This window comes from Oryctolagus cuniculus, chromosome 12 (assembly GCF_964237555.1).
Source record: "Oryctolagus cuniculus chromosome 12, mOryCun1.1, whole genome shotgun sequence".
Taxonomy (NCBI): Eukaryota; Metazoa; Chordata; class Mammalia; order Lagomorpha; family Leporidae; genus Oryctolagus; species Oryctolagus cuniculus.
In genome coordinates, this window is record NC_091443.1 from 62,746,027 (window position 1) to 62,768,711 (window position 22,685).

Genomic DNA, 22,685 nt, shown 5'->3' on the forward strand with positions numbered 1-22,685 from the left:
CTACACGTCAATATTCCCAGTGAACATTGATGTATAACTCCTCAACAAAATACTAAAAAATAGAATCCAACAGCATATTACAAATATCATTCAAATATCATTCACTATGATCAAGTGGGATTCCTCCCAATGATGCAAGGATGGTTCAACACAGGCAAATCAATACAGGTGATACACCACATCAACAAAATGAAGGACAAAAATCATTTATTGATCATCTCAATAGATACAGAGAAGTCATTTGATAAAATCCAGTATCTCTTCATGGTAAGAACTCCAACCAAGTTAGAAAAAAACAAATAAATAGGATTTCATCAAATGAAAGAACCTCTGTACAACAAAAGAAGCAATTAAATGAAATAACATCTGAATCTATATATCTGACAAGGAGTTAACATTCAGAAAATTTAAGAAATTCAACAGCAATAATAATAATAATCTGATTTAAAAATGGGCAGTAGAGGCCGGCGCCATGGCTCAATAGGCTAATCCTCCACCTTGCAGCGCCGGCACCCCGGGTTCTTGTCCCGGTTGCCCCTCTTCCAGGCCAGCTCTCTGCTGTGGCCAGGGAGGGCAGTGGAGGATGGCCCAAGTACTTGGGCCCTGCACCCACATGGGAGACCAGGAGAAGCACCTGCCTCCTGGCTTTGGATGAGCGTGATGCGCCGGCTGCAGCGTGCCGGCCGTGGGGGCCATTGGAGGGTGGAACCAATGGCAAAAAAAGGAAGACCTTTCTCTCTGCCTCTCTCTCTCTCACTGTCCACTCTGCCTGTCAAAAAAAAGGGGGGGGGGGCAGTAGATCCAGACATTTCTCAAAGAAAAACATACAAATAACCAAGAGTTACAGTAAAAGGCTTAACATCATTAACATCAGGGAAATGCAAATTAAAACCACAACACATCACTTCACTCCAATAATACTGGCTAGTATCAAAAAGACAAAAGAAAACAAGTGTTGGTCAGGATGTGGGGAAAAGAAAATCTTTTCACATTGTTGGAATGTAGATTAGTACATTAGTGTTGGAAAATAATATGGAAGTTCCTCAAAAAACTAAGAATAGAACTACCATATGATCCAGCAAGCCACTCCTGGGTACATTCAAGGGAAATGAAACCAATCTGTTGAGGAGACATCTGAACTCCCACATTTATTTCACCACTATTCAGAACAGTCAAGAAAAGGAAATGACCTATGTGTTTATCCTAAATGTATGGATAATGAAAATGTGATATATGAATACAATGGAATATTACTCAGTCATAAAAAGGATAAAATCTTGTCATCCACAACAAGCGAAATAAGCCAAACACAGAAAGACAAATATCACATGTCAAGCGAAATAAGCCAAACACAGAAAGACAAATATCACATAATCCCACTCATATGTTGGGTCTAAAACACAGGTGATCTCATAGAAGTTAAAAATATAATTGTGTTACCAAAGCTGGGGACAGAAGTGGGGAAGGAAAAGTGGGGAAAGATTGACAAGTACTAGGTTATTACTAATAGAAGTTATTGTTGATAGAAGTTCTGGGGTTCTGTTGCACAGTAGAGTGACTATAGATAAGGTAGTGTACATTTGTCTGTTTAAAAATAAAAGAAGATAACATTTTGGATGCTTTCACCATAAAGAAATGTTAAATGCTTGAAAGGATAAATCTATATATTATGGTTGGACATTATACAATGTATACATGTAACAAATATCACATAATACCCCCAGAGAAATGCATAACTTTATATACTAGTTAAATTAAAAAATAAATGAATGAAACATAAGCAGAAAAACTGCTTCATTTACCACTTCTTGAATTTTTTAAAATATTTATTTATTTACTTGAGAGGCAGATTTACAGACAGAAAGAGGAAGAGACAGAGAGAGATCCTCCATTCATTGGTTCATTCCTCAAATGGCTTCAAGGGCCAGAGCTGGGCAGATCCAAAGCCAAGAGCCAGGAATTTCTAATGGGTCTCCCATGCAGATGCAGGGGCCCAAGCACTTTGATCATCTTCCACTGCTTTCCCAAGCAATCAGCAATGAGCTGGATCTGAAGAGTAGCAGCTGGGACTCAAACCAGCACCCATATAGGATGCCAGTGCCACAGGTGGACACTTAACCTATGACGCCACAGTGCCAGCCTACAATTTCTTGAATTCTAAATCAGTCAGTGTCTCAATGAGTTCAGTAAGTATTTCTTTAACTAAATCTACACAAAAGTCCAAACTGCTCTGTGAATTAATTTCCATCTCATTCTCTATTTTATACAAGAAAAATACAAGATAAGATACATTCTTAATAAATAACAAAAAATTATTTATTTGCAGAAGTCATGTAGACATGAAGTAGACAAGCAGAGTATCACTTAATTTGATGGAAAATCAGTCTAAGTCTATAATGAGAAAACTACTTTTCCTCCCAAGGTACCAGACTATTGCTGTGGTGGCAAAGTCAATTAAATATTCTTGGGCCAGCGCTGTGGTGCAGCGGGTTAACTCCCTGGCCTGAAGCACAGGCATCCCAAGACCTGGTTCGAGACCTGGCAGCTCCACTTCTGATCCAGCTCTCTGCTATGGCCTGGGAAGGCAGTAGACAATGGCCCAAGTTTTTTGGCCCTTGCACCCACATGGGAGACCCGAAGAAGCTCCTGGCTCCTGGCTTCAGATTAGCACAGCTCTGGCCGTTGCAGCCAATTGGGGAGTGAACCATCGGATGAAAGACTTCTCTCTCTTCCTCTCTCTTTCTCTCTCTCTCTCTCTCTGCCTCTCCTCTCTCTGTGTAACTCTGACTTTCAAATAAATAAATAAATCTTTTTAAAAAATTAAATAGCCTTTATCTCACTGACTCCAGAAACAGTCTTCATTTTCCATCAGTCCACATTCTTAGGATTCATGGTTTTTGTTATAATGAAGGCAGTTCATCACTTTTGTTTTGCCCATTAGTAAAAGTAGAGTAAAGATTTGACAAATTAATCAATTAAGTAGTTAATATATTAAATAAAATGTGGATTGGGCTACTACTAAGAACAGGTGTTTTCATCTGAGTCATACCACACAGAGAGCTAAACAAAAGCCAATTTTTAAAAATTCCCTCAGATTATAATAGCTACTTTTCTATGTGGTTTCATACAAGATATGATTATGCAAGAAAAACACCTAATTTCATTTTCTTCTTGAATTCTTGCATTTCCCTAGAGAAATTATATTCACAATATGGAAAATGAGGCTCTTAGAATATCGCATGTTATTAACTCTAATAAACTAAAAAAAGAAGTGTCCAGCAATTTGAAGCCTTTGGTTAATCATGAAAGGGATAAGCAAGAAACTGCAATCAACTCTGTTGACCTGTCATCTATGTTACTGTAATGATTAAACCAAACTACCAATTGTGAAGATGAAGATGATGCCCCGTACTGAAAAATAGCATCAGCCTCTGATTGTATGATTAAAAATTCAGCCATCCCAGTTCTCATATGGCAGAATGCCATAGCCAAGACTTGGAAAGATTAATATCTATAAGCCTGCAAATCACATAAGTAGTTTTAATAGTGATATAAAAATACAAGAAAAGTTTCTAAATAACATCATTCTTACTATGATTTTAATATTATTATTTGCATGAATAATCATGAAGTGCTTTTTCGTCATTTGTTCTGGCATTCATACAGGAACTACTAAAACGTAACAGAGGTAATAAACTAAACTACCAATTGTTTTAATTTATTTAAAGTGAAAATATTTATATGGAAAGCTTTATAAAGTAAATCATTTCAAAATAAAACATGAAGCAGCCAATTAAATCACACTGTCAAAGTCAACAAAACATAAATTTACAATTTTTTTCAATTAAATAGACATTGCACCTCTCATTTTCTCAGTCCACATCTAACTGTTTTCATGTTTTCTTAAATGTGCAATATTGAACTTCAGAGTCAATCATGTCTCATTTTTAGGATGCCTTTAGAATTGAAGTCTGAGACAACTAACAAAAACTTCACTGCTTCACAGCAGGATGAGGATTCCTTTTTCTAAGCAAAATTCCAGACATTCCATGACTTTCTATAAAAACAGAAGATGCCCATTTTAAAATGGAACAGCCTTGAAGAAGTACCAGCGTTAAATAGCCAAGAAATGTACTTATTACAAGGAGGTTTACATTTGCTCTTGTAAGTGAACTCTAGAGATTTCTGTTCTCCAGTTCCATCTTTAATCCCCCTGTCAGCTTCTCCTTTCTGTCACAAAACACTGGATGCTGTCTTTCCATGAGCTTACTGTGCAAGCAAAAACAACAGATTGAGAAAGCTTTCTAGACAAAACATGATGAAGTGTCTGATTCTTATACCCCTTCTACCGCCCCAGAAACTGCCCCCTGGAAAAAAAAAAAAACTAATTTGAGCAATAATATCTAAAGATTATCACTTTTCATAATTCAATGACTTGATTAAAGAAAAGATTTTTTAAGTACCATGATTTTTTAACATGACATGATAATATATACTGAAATATGACAAGTACAAAGGTTAGACACAGATAAGAATTTATTTTAAGTGCAGACATGAGAATCAAGGCTTACTTCCTGGTCTCTGCAGTAGCAAATGCATACCTTAAAGCAAATGGGACTTGCACTGGTCTGTGACCATCCTTACAGAGCCCAGGGAGTGAGGTGGGAGGCCCAGGCTGCTCAGGAGAGGCCAATGTGATCTTTCAATTCCCTCCACTCAGAAAAATTCACCAAATCCCAACTTTGTGCCAGGACTGTACTAGGCCACCTTGACTTGAAACAGACTGAGTTTCTGTACTGGTGGAGCTGCAGTCTGTGGTAGGAAATCTATAATCACCCAAATAAAAATATTATTCTTTGATATGTTCTAGGAGGAAGCCCAGGGAAGAATAAATAGATCTTATCTAGTCTACAGAGCAACAAAAGCTTTCCCTAAAGAACTTTGTAGTGTTTAATACCAAGTGGGAATTAACCATGTATAAAAGGAAAAGGACAGGGAATTCCAAGATAAGGAATCAATACAGGCAGAGCCAGTCAGAAAGCCAGTGAGAGATTTGGGGCTCTGCTAAAGTAGCAAAAATAACCTCACCAGAATTCCCTTTAGAGCGAAGAACGGGTTTAAGGTGACCTACCCTAGATAGGCTGAAAATAGTTACCAGCCTATGGCAGTCTGCCTAGGGTAGGTAACCAAAAGCAAGACTATGGCAGAGGAAAAGAGAGAAGCAGGCAATCTTTAAAGATCTCAGATCTGGTACTTTCGTTGACCTTCTAATGAGCTATATCACTAAAATTGAAAACAGGCTTGGCCCACAATAAGCATCCCATGAGTCTTTGTTAGTCAAATCTTTTTCATTCCATGCCTCTTTTTTAAGGTCCCCTCTCCATGCCTGTCTGAAGTAGATGTACATTGCAGAAGCAACTCCTCCAGAAAAATCTATCAATTCATTTAACAATCTATCAATTCCTAATATGTAAACAATATAGGAGTAAGAGAGAAACAGAGGCAAACATCTTCATTTCTCAACCAACATTTCTTTCTCTTTTGTTTTCTTTCCATTTTTAACTTTAGCTCCCACATATAAGGCAGAACATGCAGTATTTGTTTTTCTGTGTCCAGCTTATTTCACTCAACATGATGCCCTCCACTTACATCCATCTTGAAGCAAATGGTACAATTCCATTCTTTATTACAGCTGAAAAATCTTCTGTTGTATATATATGTCTCATTTTCTTTATCTTTTCTATTCATCTGATGATGGACATCTTGGTTGATTCTAAATTTTGGCTATTGTGAACAGTGCTGCTATAAACATGGTGATGCACACATCTTTGATACAATATGTTCAAGTCTTTTGGGTCTAAACCCAATAGTGGGACTGCTGGATCATACGGCAAGTCTATTTCTGATTTTTTAAGACATCTCTATACTGTTTTCCACAGTGGCTGTACTAATTTACATTCCCACCAACAGTGTAAAAGTGACTCTCTACCTTTTGGATTTTAGACATTCTGACAGGGATGAGGTGATATCTCATCGCGATTTTGATTAGCATTTCCCTGATGGCTAGTGATCCCAAAAATTTTTTCATATATCTATTGTTATTTATTCAACACATCAACTTCATTCCTTTTACGGACACATCAGGACCCTGAAGATCAGAGTGACCAAGTGACGTATCCGGTTATAGAGCCAGAAAAAAAACATGAACTGGGAACCAGATCAGCTGGAATCTAAATCTTTCTTTTCTGCTTTATCAGACTAGTTCTTGAGTGGCTATGATTCCTTCTCCTCTCATATGAGGGTTCTTCAAAGAGCTCTTGGAGAAATGGAATTAAAATAGTTTATTTTCATTCAAAAGAAATTTAAATCCAAGTATAGTTTTTTCATAATATATGTTTTCCATGAATATTTTGACTATCCCTTGTATATTTGACCACAACCTAAAAATAAAATAATTTGTGCATCATAGCATGGTGTCAGTTTGCCAGAATCAAGGAGTAGAACACAAGTTTTTCTTTTTGGCTTTGCCCAGTAATTAACCACAATATCTTAAGCATACCATTTCACTTAAAGTGTTTTCACTAATCAGATGAAATAATGAGGTAAGGACATAGTATTATTGCTAATGCTAATTATGAGAGGCCTACGTGGATGACACAGAGAGGTAGTATCCCTTCAAGAAAGAACTTTCTGCCCAACTAGAGGGAAGGTGACAGCAGGCAGCCTGCAGCAGGCAGCAACTTCTAGGCCAGTCTTGGCTGCAAACAGCCACTTGCCTGAGGCCACACATTTTCCTGGACAGTCTGCACTCAGTGACTGAACAGAGGAGAGAGAGATGGACCAAGTCTGCTGACAGAGGCCGGCAGCCCTGCTTCCAGAGTTCCCCGCTGCTTCTGCAGAGGCTCGCCATGCCTTCACATCAGTTCAGCAGCAACCTCAGCCCACACTTGCTTCCTCCCTAGTGATGATTCTCAACAAACATTCTGCATCCCAAACTCCATCTCAGCACTGCTTCTAGAGAACCCCAACTGCCACACTCTATGGTACTTACTTACCTTTGAGATATTAACTACAGTTAGTCAACATGAAGCATAACTATACATTTGAAATGTCAAGATCTGGCTTATTGAGTAACTTGATCTGAAGTACAACTTCATTTCATACTTTAAGTAAGTGAAGTCCTAGCTTGTACTTTCAAAAAAAAAATCTTAATTTAATTATATGCCAAGTTTGAAAACTCAAACTGAGGGAGAAAGTTATAAAGCTGAAAATAAAAGGATAAAACTGAAGTGGCATATATAATTACAGTGCCACTGCAGTGACAATGTTATAGCACCACTACATGGTAGAGATCAACTATGTTATAAAGACAATACTCTTGTAACCATTTTTCAAACTCTGCTCTCTGCATTTCTAATTCTGTGATCATATATTTAGAGTGAACATTTCCCTTTTTATAACATATCATATAATATAAAAAGTATACTTCAAAAATAGCAAGAAAATTTGTACTCTTATTGTAATAGACTATTTTGGGTTATCTTTCAAGGGACCCATAATTCTACTTTTATAGACCACACACTTTTAGCTATATCTACAAAAAAATAAATTCTGAAGTAAAAAAAAATAGTAACATCAACAGAACAATTCTTATTGTACACATATAATTATCTGATGTAAAAGAGTATAAAAATCAATACAATAAGCAAGGCATTTTCAGTCTAGTCTGCAATGTGTTACACAAAGCTGGTTCTATAACTTAACAATCAGCATTTTTGCCAGCCAAGCCATCAGCATGTATATAAAACCAACAAAGGAGAGTAGATGCACTCATGAGTGAGTGCCAAGCTTTATGCAGTTAGAATTACGTAACTTATTTCTCCCACCAGAGTTTAATCACGTTCATTCTGGGAAAGTCTTTTTCCCAACCCTCCTACAAACGAGAAATTAATATATTTCCTTTCTTGCTTATAGCCAATGGCTCAAATTTACTTTTATCTGAATCTGGAGGCAATTTTTAAAGTCTGGAATTTTAAACCATCCAGGTAGGGCTCATTTTTAAGATATTCCATGGATAGCTGTGATGTGAAGACAAATGTTCACTCAAAATCCCTAAATACACAACCACTGAATTAGACATGCAGAGAGACAAAAAGGTTCCTTTATTCAGTGTACAGCACTTATTCATTCAAATATTATTTATTGGGCACCCATTCTGCACCTAGACTTGTCAGGGTGAGCAAATCTATTCTAATAGTAATTATTTTGTTCGATGAACAGAAACAAGAACTCAGGAAACAAACTCTGCCAAAAGACCCCCACACTTATGGACAGAAAATAAACTCAAAGAGGAGCAAACTCAAAGAATCTAAAGATTTGTAATTCTTACTTGGCTACTAGTGTCCAGAAGAATTCTGCTGAAACCAGCTTCTTTTATAGGCAGATAAAGCTGTTACTATTTGGTCAACTGTTATCTTTCCAAGGCTGCTTAAACAGCAAACCTAACAAGACTGCCATGTTACACTGCAAGTTATTCAAATGTTACCAATAGCTTAAAACCGCTGTAAACACTGGATGTTGAGGGATGCCAGTGAAACTCTGGAGAGTCACAAACTTTTACAGCATTTTTACAAACAGTCTGAAAAGTATGATATTATTTTTCACCTTTAGAATTCAGTCATATTCTTCACTGAATTCAAAACCAAATGAAAATCTACACTACTCAAACAAAAGAGAGGCTGAAAAAATAGCATGTGTCAAACTGACAGAAAAATGTCATCTCCTGCAGAGACATAAAGGTGTTGAAACAAGTCAGGTTGATTCCTGTTTTTATTAGTGTTTAATCATTTACAGGATATCGTTCATTTGCAATGAAAATGCTTGTTCATCAAGTTGAAAGATGAATGGTAATTGTTTTTTTTTTAACATTTTATATTAACTGGATTAAGGTAGGGAACTAGCAAAAGGGTACAAAATACAATTTAACAATTCTCCCCTAAAACCTCCCCTAAAACTTCTGTGTCTTTTTTGATGTCCTGGGAAAAGTTTAAACAGAAATTTTTATTCCTTTAACTTCAGCTAATGATGACAAATTAAATACCTGATAAAAGTAGAAATGTACACTACCTTTCTAAGTTGAATTTCTTTTTCAAAAAATCAACTGCCTGTGTAGAATGAAGGAATCAGGGAATCATTCTATAAAGACTATGTTAATGTTTAATTTGGTTGTGTTTTAAGAACTTGAAGGCTGTTTTCATTCTATGCTACTACCCTCCTCCTGGGCACAACCACTGAATTTTTGTGCCACCCCCATAAAAGCCAATGGAGTAAGTTTATTTTTCCCAAGTTTCAACAGAGATCTCTTGTGCTTAGAGTGAGGGCAGTAGATTCCTGCATTAATGCATATTTTTATTAAGCTCTCACTTTATTTCAACACGCTACAGATATTTTGCAAAGGTTTTTATAAATCTTCTAGTTTTCTGACTTAAAAATAGAGCCATGAAAGCAACACATCTAAACATTCCTTATCCAAAGTGAACAATGTGCAGGTTGACTATTTTTTTCTTTTTAAATATACATGTCTTTTGGTGTCTGGCTTATTTCACTTAATACCATGTCCTCCAGTTCTATCCATTTTGCTGTAAATGACAGGATTTCATTTTTTACAGTTCAACAATATTCCACCATGTATACAGACCACCTTTTCTTTATCCAGTCATCAGCTGATGGACACCTTGGCTGATTACAAGTGTAGCAACTGTGAATAATGCTGCAATAAACATGGTGGTGCAGGTATTACTTTGATGATGATTTCATGTCTCTTGCAAATATACCCAGTTGTGGACTGCTGGATCAAATGGCAGTTCCTTTTCTCTCTCTTTTTTTTTTTTTTTTAAGCAATCTCCATATCGTTTTTCACGGTGGCTTTACTAATTTGCGATCCCATCAACAATGTATAAGAGTTCCCCTTTTTTCACATCCTCATCAGCAGTTGTTATTTTTTTGTTGTTGTTTTAATAGTTTACTCAAACTATTTCCTCTTAACTCTTTAATCTTGGGTAGTTAAGCCTTAGATCCAACTCGCTTTGCTTTGACTGGCATGAAAGGGTTTCCTGAGTCGGCAGGACACCTCTAGGTGTTAACACCTGTTCCAACCTACTGTCATCTACACTTTCCCTCTCTGAGAACAAAACCAAGAATAAAGAATCCAAGGTAAAGGATAGGTGTAACAACAGCCAAGTAAAAATAACAACAACAACAACAACAACAAATCAAACCCTGTTCGGTTTCATGTTTCATGGTTTCCTGGCCAAAATTTTCCAAAGCCATGACCATAGCAAGGTGGTGAACAGTCTCAGAAAAGCGCAGCTGGCTTCTGAAGTATCTCCTGACATTGTCTCCTGACAATCGTCTCCTGACATTGTCTCCTGACATTGTCTCCTGACAATCATCTCCTGACAATCATCTCCTGACATTGTCTCCTGACATTGTCTCCTGACATTGTCTCCTGACATTGTCTCCTGACAATCGTCTCCTGACATTGTCTCCTGACATTGTCTCCTGACATTGTCTCCTGACAATCATCTCCTGACATTGTCTCCTGACAATCGTCTCCTGACATTGTCTCCTGACAATCGTCTCCTGACATTGTCTCCTGACAATCATCTCCTGACATTGTCTCCTGACATTGTCTCCTGACAATCGTCTCCTGACATTGTCTCCTGACATTGTCTCCTGACAATCGTCTCCTGACATTGTCTCCTGACAATTGTCTCCTGACATTGTCTCCTGACAATCGTCTCCTGACATTGTCTCCTGACATTGTCTCCTGACAATCGTCTCCTGACAATCGTCTCCTGACATTGTCTCCTGACATTGTCTCCTGACATTGTCTCCTGACAATCGTCTCCTGACATTGTCTCCTGACATTGTCTCCTGACAATCATCTCCTGACAATCATCTCCTGACATTGTCTCCTGACATTGTCTCCTGACATTGTCTCCTGACAATCGTCTCCTGACATTGTCTCCTGACATTGTCTCCTGACATTGTCTCCTGACAATCATCTCCTGACATTGTCTCCTGACAATCGTCTCCTGACATTGTCTCCTGACATTGTCTCCTGACATTGTCTCCTGACAATCATCTCCTGACATTGTCTCCTGACAATCGTCTCCTGACATTGTCTCCTGACAATCGTCTCCTGACATTGTCTCCTGACAATCATCTCCTGACATTGTCTCCTGACATTGTCTCCTGACAATCGTCTCCTGACATTGTCTCCTGACATTGTCTCCTGACAATCGTCTCCTGACATTGTCTCCTGACAATCGTCTCCTGACATTGTCTCCTGACAATCGTCTCCTGACATTGTCTCCTGACATTGTCTCCTGACAATCGTCTCCTGACAATCGTCTCCTGACATTGTCTCCTGACAATCGTCTCCTGACATTGTCTCCTGACATTGTCTCCTGACATTGTCTCCTGACAATCGTCTCCTGACATTGTCTCCTGACATTGTCTCCTGACAATCATCTCCTGACAATCATCTCCTGACATTGTCTCCTGACATTGTCTCCTGACATTGTCTCCTGACAATCGTCTCCTGACATTGTCTCCTGACATTGTCTCCTGACAATCATCTCCTGACATTGTCTCCTGACAATCATCTCCTGACATTGTCTCCTGACAATCGTCTCCTGACATTGTCTCCTGACAATCATCTCCTGACATTGTCTCCTGACATTGTCTCCTGACAATCGTCTCCTGACATTGTCTCCTGACAATCGTCTCCTGACATTGTCTCCTGACAATCGTCTCCTGACATTGTCTCCTGACATTGTCTCCTGACAATCGTCTCCTGACATTGTCTCCTGACAATGGCACTCAAGAAAGATTTACACTCGAGGCAGAAATGATTTGCTTTCCAGCACACATAAGGATATGAATGATATGAATGGAGTCATTTAAGGAAAATGTATTTTTACATGAAATACTGTAAGTTAGAGCTTCTTTTTTCCTTTTTTCTTGCCTCTATCCTCAGAGGAGCAGGGAAAAGACAACAGGAAAAAAATGGAAGTTCTGCTTTTCCTAATGAAGTTTGGGAAGAAAAAGAGACAGCGAGGAACTTAGCATTTAACATTTAGAGATCTATTTACACTCACAGCTTCAAGAACTGATCTGTTAAGCTTCATGGGCTTAAACTGTTACTTCAACACATATGCTATGGAAGTACTCTGTTCATAAATTAAGGCACCCTCCACTCACTCCAGATGAAGCAATAAAACATTAAAAGCACAAATATTGTGTTAAATATAATATGAAAGAGCAAAGCCTGGAAGAGTGTGTTTAAGATAAAAGCAGCTCAACATGTTCATTCCTGTTTGGAACTGTCTGATGAAAATCAGGTGGTTTTGGCCTTGTTTGCTGCTCATAATCTGTCTCCACATAGGCTCATTTTGTTTTGCCTTTGTGTTTCGCATTAAGGGCCTTTTCCTCCTCTTCACTGAAGGATGTACTATCCTGGTCACCATTGGAGGCACCCAGTTTATCCACATCCTCACAATCACTTAGGTCACTCTCATCCACCTCTTCCTCTTCCGCTAATTCTCTTTTCCCACACCTTCATCATCATCCTTTTCCTCAGCATTTGAAGAGCCACTCTCCGCCCCCTGTTGTTCAGGACCTTGTCAAATGCGCGAATGGGGAAGTTGTAGATGACACGGTTTGGGTCTTGTCTCAGTCTTCCCAGAACTCCTGTTCAATAGCACTGTCCAGCTGAGCAGCTCTTGAAGCCTTTTCCTCGCATCTTCTCTCCCCACACTCCACCTTCTTCCTCAAAGGACAAGTTTCCTTTGTCACTTCACTGTAACTGTTTTAATTCAAACTAGAAACTGGGTTATCTTGGTGAAATCTCTGCTTACATTTATGTCAAATGAACAGGGTCAGTAAATAAGATTTTCACCTACTTCCTTCAGAGCTTTCTCATTGTTTTTACTAAGCCAGGTCCATTCCCAAATACTCCTAGAAAAGCTACTCATTCTGTCACCTTCACTACAAGTAGCATTGTCCTTTCTCTTATTTTTTTTAAGATTTATTTATTTTACTTGAAAGTCAGAGTTACACACAGAGAGAAGGAGAGGCAAAGAGAAAGAGAGAGGTCTTCCATCCGCTGGTTCACTCCCAGATGGCTGCAACCGCCAGAGCTGCGCCAATTGGAAGCCAGGAACCAGGACCTTCTTCCAGGTCTCCCATGTGAGTGCAGGATCCCAAGGAATTGTGCTGTCTTCTGCTTTCCCAGGCCATTGCAGAGATTGCAAGTGGAGCAGCAGGAACTCAAACCAGTACCCATATGGCATGCCAGCACTACAGGCAGTGGCTTTACCCACTACAGCACAGCCCTGGCTCCCTTTCTCTTCTCTAATAGTAGCATTTTAATTATGTATGATGGTGACATAATAATCATAGTAATAATAGATATAGTTTAACATTCAAAATGATGTCAGAGAAAAGGTCCTACAGATTTTTCAGATAACTGGTGTTTAGAGTGGTTATTAAAATTTCTAGAGAACACATAGCTGGCAATGAGAGCAACACTGCAAATCCCAGTATATTCCAGTTGCTCATAACCAGTATAATATGTTCCAAATGTCCTCCTCACTAGCTACTAGTCTCATACATCAGCAGTACATGATGGGATGAGATGGATGGGATGAAGCATGATGGAAATTCATGGCACATTCAATAAAAAAGTGTTGCAGCCCAAGTAAGGAAAAAAAGAGGCCTTCTATATACTATAGACCATTCCACACAATGTGTCAACCCAAAATGTGGGCCATTAGTCCCAGCAATTGTAGAATTAAACAACTAAGAACATGAGATAATCATGGAAATTTTCACTCCCAGGATATGCAGACCCTAATGCACATGTGAGCCATGGCATCTAGTCTCACAACAAACAAAAAGATCTCTAAAAATGAGGAACCTAATCAATGACAATGAAGAGCAAATACAGGCTTTTTTAAAAGACTCATCTTACCAACCTAAGAACAAATACAACACAGTCTTACAAAAGCAAAATGAAATTTCTTCTTTTAACCACAGAATTACATTAATCATAATTCTTAGTTATTAGCACATGTGCTTATCTCACCTTAATGGTCCCTGACCTACTTTTGCATCTGATCATGTATGTTTTATGCTTATATTTGTATGCTTTAGATAACATAAAACACTCTCATGAACCCACCTGACCCAAGAACTAGAACACTGACAGCAATTTTTATCTACCAAATGTTTTCCTCCATCCCATTTGCATTAACTGCTTCTGGAATTATATACTTATGATCAATTTGTTCTTAATATATAATTTTATTATATTTATTGATCTTAAAATCATATTGCTTTTTAGTTATTTTTTATTCCAATGTATTAGGAGTTTAAAGGAGAAAAAGTATGTCATATCAATAGATTCAGAAAAGGCATTCAATAAAATTTTATGTAAATCCCTGATTTAAAAATTCTTGGTATATTAAGCAGAGAGAAGGGAACATTCTTAGCCCTATTATATTTTTTAAGATTTACTTATTAATTTATTTTAAAGGTAAATAATAAAGAGAGAAGGGGAGACACAAAGAGAGATCTTCCATCCACTCATTCATTCCCCCAAATGCCTGCAACAGCCAGGGCTGGGCCAGGTTGAAGCTAAGGACCAGGAACTCCAACCCGCTCTCCCACAAGTGGCAGAAAACAAGTTCTTAGGCCATTGTCTGATGACTCCCGGGCACATTAGCAGGAAGCTGAATTGTAAACAGAGGCAGGCCTGAATCGCAGGAACTCAGATTTGGGATGCAGGTGTCCCAAGCCATGGCCTAACCTGCAGTACAACACCTCGACCTCATTTAATCATTTTTAATCTATAAAAACATATACTTAATGGGAAATACTGAAAGCACCATCTTTAAAATCAAAACCAATAAAATTTTCCCATTATCACTATTTGTATATAATTTTATCATGGAGTTTCTAAACAGTACTAAAAACAAAACAAAAAAGGCAAAAGGAATGGAAAGGAAGAAATAAAAATGTCAACTATGATAATGCAGAAGGTTCAAAAGAATATACCAGTAGGCCGGCGCCGCGGCTCACTAGGCTAATCCTCCGCCTAGCGGCGCCGGCACACCGGGTTCTAGTCCCGGTTGGGGCGCCGGATTCTGTCCCGGTTGCCCCTCTTCCAGGCCAGCTCTCTGCTGTGGCCAGGGAGTGCAGTGGAGGATGGCCCAAGTGCTTGGGCCCTGCACCCCATGGGAGACCAGGAAAAGCACCTGGCTCCTGGCTCCTGCCATCGGATCAGCGCGTGCGCCGGCCGCGGCAGCCATTGGAGGGTGAACCAACAGCAAAGGAAGACCTTTCTCTCTGTCTCTCTCTCTCACTGTCCACTCTGCCTGTCAAAAAAAAAATAATAATAAAAAAATAAAAAAAATTTAAAAAAATTTAAAAAAAGAATATACCAGTAAATTATTATTTTTGAAAAGGAATATTTAGAAAGCTGATTAGGCACAAGATGAACACTGGATATAAAAATTAATCACAAATTTACATACAAGCAAAAAATAGCAAGAACATATCATTTAATCATGTGACTTATAACAGCATCAAAATATCAAGTAACTAGGAATAAATATTTTTACAAAAGAGATGCAAAATTTAAATGAAAAACTTTTAAAACTTTATTAGGAGACATTAAATGATACCCAAATAAAGAGATAAACTAGATTTATATTAAGATGATCTAATATCATAAAGATCATATTCTCTCCAAATTAGCCTATTTTGAAAATTCTGAACAGGGCCAGTGTTGTGCCATAGCTGGTAAAGCCACCACCTGTGACACTGGCATCTAAAATAGGTGCCAGTTCAAGTCCCACTGCTCCACTTCCAATCCAGCTCCCTGCTAGTGCACCTGGGGAAGCAACGGAGGATAGCCCAAGTGCTTGGGCTCCTGCACTCATGTGGGAGATCAAGAAGAAGCTTCTGGCACCAGCCGGGCCCAGCTCACTCGTTCTCTCTCTCTCTCTTTCTCTCTTTGTATGTGTATGTGTGTGTGTGTCTTAGTAACTCTGACTTTCAAATAAATAAAATAAATCTTAAAAAAAAATTCTATACAATTCTAATCCAAATCCTAAGAGGGCTGTTCATGGAACTTGAGAAGATGATTTAGAAACCAACATGAGAGAACAGCTGGGACCTTCTGAAAGAGAAGAGCAAGGAGGGAAGCTGTACTCTTGGAACTCGGGACTTCCCCTGAAGGTCACTAAGACAACACAATTCTAGACAAGCACAGACATCATGACCATTAGAACAGAAGACAGCTGAGGAAAAAATCCCACCCATGAATGTAGCTTTAATATATGATGGGAGTGGTGAATTTATGTGACAAAAATAAAAACCAACCTCCTATTTTACATAATAAAAAATTAGCTCCAGATGTATCAAGGACTTAAAGATATCAGAAGCAAAACTTTAAAATTTTTAGTGGAAAATGCTTTTTAAACATTCTTTCTGACCTCACTATAAAATGATTTTTTAAGACACAGAAGTGTTCATTTAAAAATAAAATATTTATCAGTTTGTGGTAAAAGCAAGGACATTTGATCATCAAAAGTAACCTTAGGGAAAGTGAAAAGACAAGTTACAAACATACAGAGAATATCTGCCTTCCTTATAATCACAAAAGGATTAGTATCAAGAATATATAAAGAGCTCTGACAATAGTAAAAAAAGTTCAACCAAAAAAAAAAATCTGAGCAAAAGACCTGAATTGACATTTTTAAAAAGGAAGAGGAAAATACATATGACAATAAGAATTGAAAGAAACTGAAACTCTTGTGCACCTATAGCGGAATGTTCATGGCCACAATATCATGATAAAACAGTCTGCAAATTACACAAATATCTGTGTGAGGAAATGCAGAAATAAACTGAGGTATATTCCCACTATGAAATGTTACATGGCCCTCAAAAAGACTGCTGCATGCAAAAATAGTCACATTTAAGCAACATAATATGGACTAAAAATTAAGTAACAAAAGATAACCAATATCAAGATACTTTTTATCAAATATAAACTCAAATATAAAATCTAAGGACATATTAAATCAGAAATCAAAATAATAATGAAACTTGCCCTATGTCACTAAAAAATTACCCTTAAAATACAAACCTCCAGAATTCCTATGGTGTAATATTCAATCTACCTATTTCACTTGATAAATAAAATTATGCATTCATCAATATCAAATGAAATACAAAGAGAAGTCACAGTGATAGATGTTATACCATCTCTCATTATTTATCAGAATGATTTGCCTGCTTATAAAGATGAATGTCATACACTCAGTCAGCCTTGAGAAACTTTGGTGGACCAGAAATATATTGGGCATATTATCCTGAAAAAGCACAGCCTGGAAAAGAGCTCAGTCACATAATTTATCTTCCACACTCAGTACAGTGTCCATCTGTGACCATTTTGGAGTGAATGCAGAAGGTCATACATTTGCTCAAAGATCATTTCTGAGTCCAGAAAGGAAATCCCTTTAGCTCCTAATTTAGAAGCCAGAGGAGCTTGGCAGCCTTCACATGTGGGAAACCTATTGAGCAGTGAATAGTATAATTATTCCCAAAGACTGTGTGTTCTGGACATGGGAATACAGCTCCATGCTGTGCTCTGTGCTAAAGCCATATTTGCCTTTCCAATTCTCAGATAACAGCCAAAATGTGGTTTGTCCCTCCCTAAATGCCATTAGTGTGTTCTGTTGACAAATAATTGTCTTTGGTCACCAGCTGTTCAATAGGTGTATGCAGCCAATCAATCTGTCTTGAAAACTGGAAAATCTATTTTTGTCCTGAATTTTTAATTAAGGCAGTGCTTAGTAGGTATAGGACAATATGCCAATTAAATATAATAGAATTACCATGAGTTTTCACTACTGTAAATATTTAAGTTGCATCCTTACATGACTTATCCATATGTATAAAAAGTACATATAAAGAGTTGTTTGCCTTTGAAAAGGAGAAGAAAAGAGTAATACAATATCTTTAAACATTAGTACTCTTTATTAACTATTCAAAGTGTCAGAATAGTGTTCTGTTAGTAGCATAAAGTTATCACCACACTAGGAGGATAGGGTTAAAAAAAATCCATAAAAGAAGGGACCATCCAAGAAGGTACCTTTCTCTGAAGGGAGGAGAGAACTTCCACTTTGATTATGGCCTTGTCTAAATAATGATGGAGTTTGTGAACTCAAGAGGCTTTCATAGCCTTGGCAGCTCATGACAAGAGCCTCGGGTGATCACTGATGTCATAAATAAAGAGTGTCAATTGTTACATCAACAACAGAAGGCACTATGCACTTGCACCCCATGTGGGACCTCTGTCCTTAATGAGTTGTACTATGAGAATTAAGTCAAACTAGTCTTCAAACAGTACTTTATACTTTGTGTATCTTTGTGGGTGCAAACTGTTGAAATCTTTACTTAGTCTAGAGTTGATCTTCTGTATATAAAGATAATTGAAAATGAATCTTAATGAAGAATGGGATGGGAGAGGGAGTAGGAGGTAGGATGGGGGTGGGCGTGGGAGGGCAGGTATGGGGAGAAGAACCATTATATTCCAAAAGCTGTACCTATGAAATTTATATTTATTAAATAAAAGCTTTCTTTAAAAAAAGCCTCCATAAGACTATAGAAATGAGAACACAATGCAAATCTGGATAAACGCTTTGTTACAGAAATGAGGCTATTGAAACTGATTCACTGTCTCAGATAAGAAAAAGTTGAATTTTTTTTTTTATTTTCTAAAAAGTGTTCCATGATGCCCTAATTTCAAAAGAACACATATACACATTCTTAAACTACCTGTGTATTTTTACAATGTTAGTGACATGTAAATCACACATTTCTGGAAAGCACAGGTTTGAGTTTCATCATGTATTTGTGTGTCCCCAACAAGACTGTGAGTTGAGAGCAGGGACTGGGTCTTATTCAATGTTGTATACCAGGAACATGATACAATATTGATACTTAGAAAACATTTTTGACTAACAGAACTTAGTATTATACAAATGAATTCAGTTAATAAGCATACTCTATTCCTGTGTATGTTCTATTTATAAACTATTCAACAATCACAAAAAGGCTTTTGGTATTTAGTCTTAGAAGTCAGAAACGAGACATTCACAAAGTTAAGGAAAATATGCAAACACAGTTTAAACACCACAAGAGCAACTCCACCAAAGTGAGCACATGCTTTAAAAATAGCCATGAAAGTAAAATATCTCATTGGAAAGGTAAATATTAGTGAATATTTCCTGAAATATAGAAGCATTCATATCCAGAAGCACACTTTATAAAAATACCCTAAAATATTTTAAAATAATAAATACCAGAAAACAGTGTTTTTCCAAATTCTACTTTCTAAAAATAATATGTCACTGTCGATTACTATCAATGGCATGAGATTTTCCTTGTTTAATGATGTTGGATGTTATCACTGTCTAAAGACGATAACTGTCTCAGACTAATGGCCTCCTCATTGGAAACGTTCCATTGCTATAGGAAAGCAATCTGTACTCACACAGCCTGAGTTTGCCTCCCTGTATAATCTGTCCACACCCAGCCACAAAAGTTGTGAAAACTGAACCAGAGAGACTTAATTCTCAGAGAAGCAATCACAGGGTTTCAGTTTTTTGATTCTTTAGATAATGTTTCACAGCTGTTAACCTTTTTATTACAATTATTATTAATCTAGAAAAAGCCTCCTCAATATAAAGGTCTCAGAACAGAATTCAAAAGCAAGAGTGGATCTTGTCTGAATGTTCAACTGTCCAAATAGGTTAATAGGGTCATTCTTCAGCCAGGCTATGCTGTTCAATGTCTTTAAATTTGTTTTTCTTGTTGTTATTTAAAATATGCTAGATTGCTTTTCATGAGGTTTTAGAAGGTTCTGTGCTTAGACAACTTACATTAATTTTTTTAAAGATTTATTTTATTTATTTGAAAGACAGAGTTACAGAGAGAGGTAGAAACAGTGAGAAAGGTCTTCCATCTGATGGTTCTCTCCCCAGATGACCACGACAGCTGGAGCTGCGCCAATCCGAAGCCAGGATCCAGGAGCTTCTTCCCCATCTCCCACACTAGTGCAGGGGCCCAAGGACTTGGGCCATCCTCTACTGCTATCCCAGGCCATGGCAGAGAGCTGGATCAGAAGAGGAACAACTGGGACTAGAACCGGAGCCCATATGGGATGCCAGTGCTTCAGGCCAGAGCTTTAACCCGCTGTGCCATAGTGCCAGCCCCACTTACATTAATTTAAAAAATCAAAAAGATGAAAGTTTTAAGCAACCAGGAACCCTGAATACCTTAAACTCAGCTTAGAAACCAAACAGATCTGGAACAACATTGTAAGGCCTTGTACATTTGTCTGACCTGTTGCCCTGGCAAACTGGTATGAGGACACTAATGTCCGCCCTGATTAACACTGAAATTCTGGCTATGGGCTCAGCTGAGACAATCATGGAACCCAATTTAAAAATAAGAATTCTGTTGTATCTGGGATGTTACAAAACTGATAACTGATAACTGACCATAGGTTACCTTATCACCAGAGGTAAGAAAATTACAGTTGCCAACAACAATATTTATGCTAAAGTAGTTTAATAACTAGTCAATGTTAATATTAACTGCTTAAGGAAAAAAAAGCAATAATGTCGTCACTAGCAAGGCCCTCACGGGTGTTTCCCTAGCTATATAACTTCCCATTTGTCACAGAAAAACAAATTTTAACATGAATACTTGAAATAGCCACAAGGTACCAAAGTTATTACTCATAAGACAATAAACCCTCAGCTTTTGGGGGCTGGAATCTTAGTATTCATCATAGTGTTTATAAACATGTAACCAAAGTCTGTATATTAATCTGAACTAGTGAAGCTCTTGAACAAGTTCCCATAGTACTTGACTAATTTCAGATAACACTCTGTACCTCTTAAAACATTCAGTGACAGAACTGGGAAAAGGTAAAGAATAAGGACCCAAATTCAAGACCTAAGGGAAGTCTTGAAGCATAAAGAAAGCAATTTTAGAATAAAAGGATATAGTTCTTTAAACAAAAGTTAATAAACATATGGAAATCATGATTCCAAAAAACAATAAAAAATTAAAATATGAACAAATTTACAAAGGTATCTGATAAATGCATAGATAACCAAACAAGAATCAGTTCTTTCTAATTTTTCTTTTTCATTTTAAAGTACTTGACATAGGTAGAGTATGGAGACATACACTTCACTCTTTTTAAATTTTTATTTATTGATTGATATTTCTTTGAAAGGTAGAGACACTGAACAGAGACAGAGATGGAAACCAGTGACAGAAATTTTCCATCTGTTGGTTTACTCTCCAAACACCCACAACAGGCAGGGCCAGGCCAAGCCAAATCCAGGAGCCTGCGCAGTACATTCAGATCACTGGTTTTACCTCTGAGAAAAGCCTGTAGCTACTGTGACATAGACTGCAAGCTGTCTCCTAATGTCTGATGTCTTCTAACATGGTATCAGAATTTTCAGTTGGCCACGCAGCCAGTCACTTAGCCTCCCTTCCTCCTGGGTATAGCCATATTGACTAAGTTTTAGCTAATGAGATGTAAGGATATATTTTATGTGCAATTCTTCAGTCAGGATCTCTCCTCTGGTAGAATTATGATAGAAATGGTCAGAGTTATAGCATCCATCCTAGACCATGAGATATATAAGCATCAGTGGCAAAGAACCTGCATTCTTGATCACTATGGAACCATTGTGAGCTCTGGATCTTCTATCTAGCCATACATATGGAAGAGAAATAAGCTTCTATCTTGCTTACACCGTGACTATTCAGGTTTTCTCTATAAACAGCAATCAATTATTATTCAAAATAACACAACAGCTAACACTTATTTAGTGTTTACCACATACTAGACACTAGCCTAAGGGCTTTACATACATCTCTCATTCACTCAAAGCTAAAGTTTCAAGCAATTATTAAAACCCCCAGAAAACCAAGCCCCACAGAAGAGAGGTAATCAGCTGAAGTCACTAGTTCCCCAGAGTTGAAGACAGACCCATTTGATGCTAAACTACTGGCCAGGCTGTGAGCTATGATCTCCCTAAGTTCCATTTGCCTGGTATGAAGAACAATGACCACTCTCACAAAACATCTTTCGACTGACATTATCTTCAAGATGGAGAAGAATGAGGAAAAAAACATCAAATCAGAGCACAGCAATGAGTAAAAAGTTATACACACAAGGTTCACATAGGAAAATATGTATTATTCCCACTACCATTCAAATATAATGCAACTTAAAGTCATGTTAAACAAGGTTTTTTTAGGCCAGCGCTTTGGCTCAATAGGCTAATCTTCCGCCTGGGGCGCCGGCACACTAGGTCGGTCAGGGCGCCGGATTCTGTCCCTTTGCCCCTCTTCCAGTCCAGCTCTCTGCTGTGGCCCAGGAGTGCAGTGGAAGATGGCCCAAGTCCTTGGGCCCTGCACCCGCATGGGAGACCAGGAGGAAGCACCTGGCTCCTGGCTTCGGATCAGCGTGGTGCACCAGCCACAGCAGCCACTTAGGGGGTGAACCAACAGAAAAA

At 37.9% G+C, this 22,685-nt stretch overlaps 1 protein-coding gene and 1 pseudogene across 5 annotated transcripts in view; both read right to left on the reverse strand.

Moving 5' to 3' along the window:
- FSIP1 (fibrous sheath interacting protein 1) overlaps positions 1 to 22,685 on the reverse strand; it is a 227,216-nt gene that overhangs the window by 81,118 nt on the left and 123,413 nt on the right. The gene's annotated exons all lie outside the window — the stretch shown is intronic.
- LOC138844666 (protein MAK16 homolog pseudogene) lies at positions 12,324 to 13,167 on the reverse strand (annotated as a pseudogene).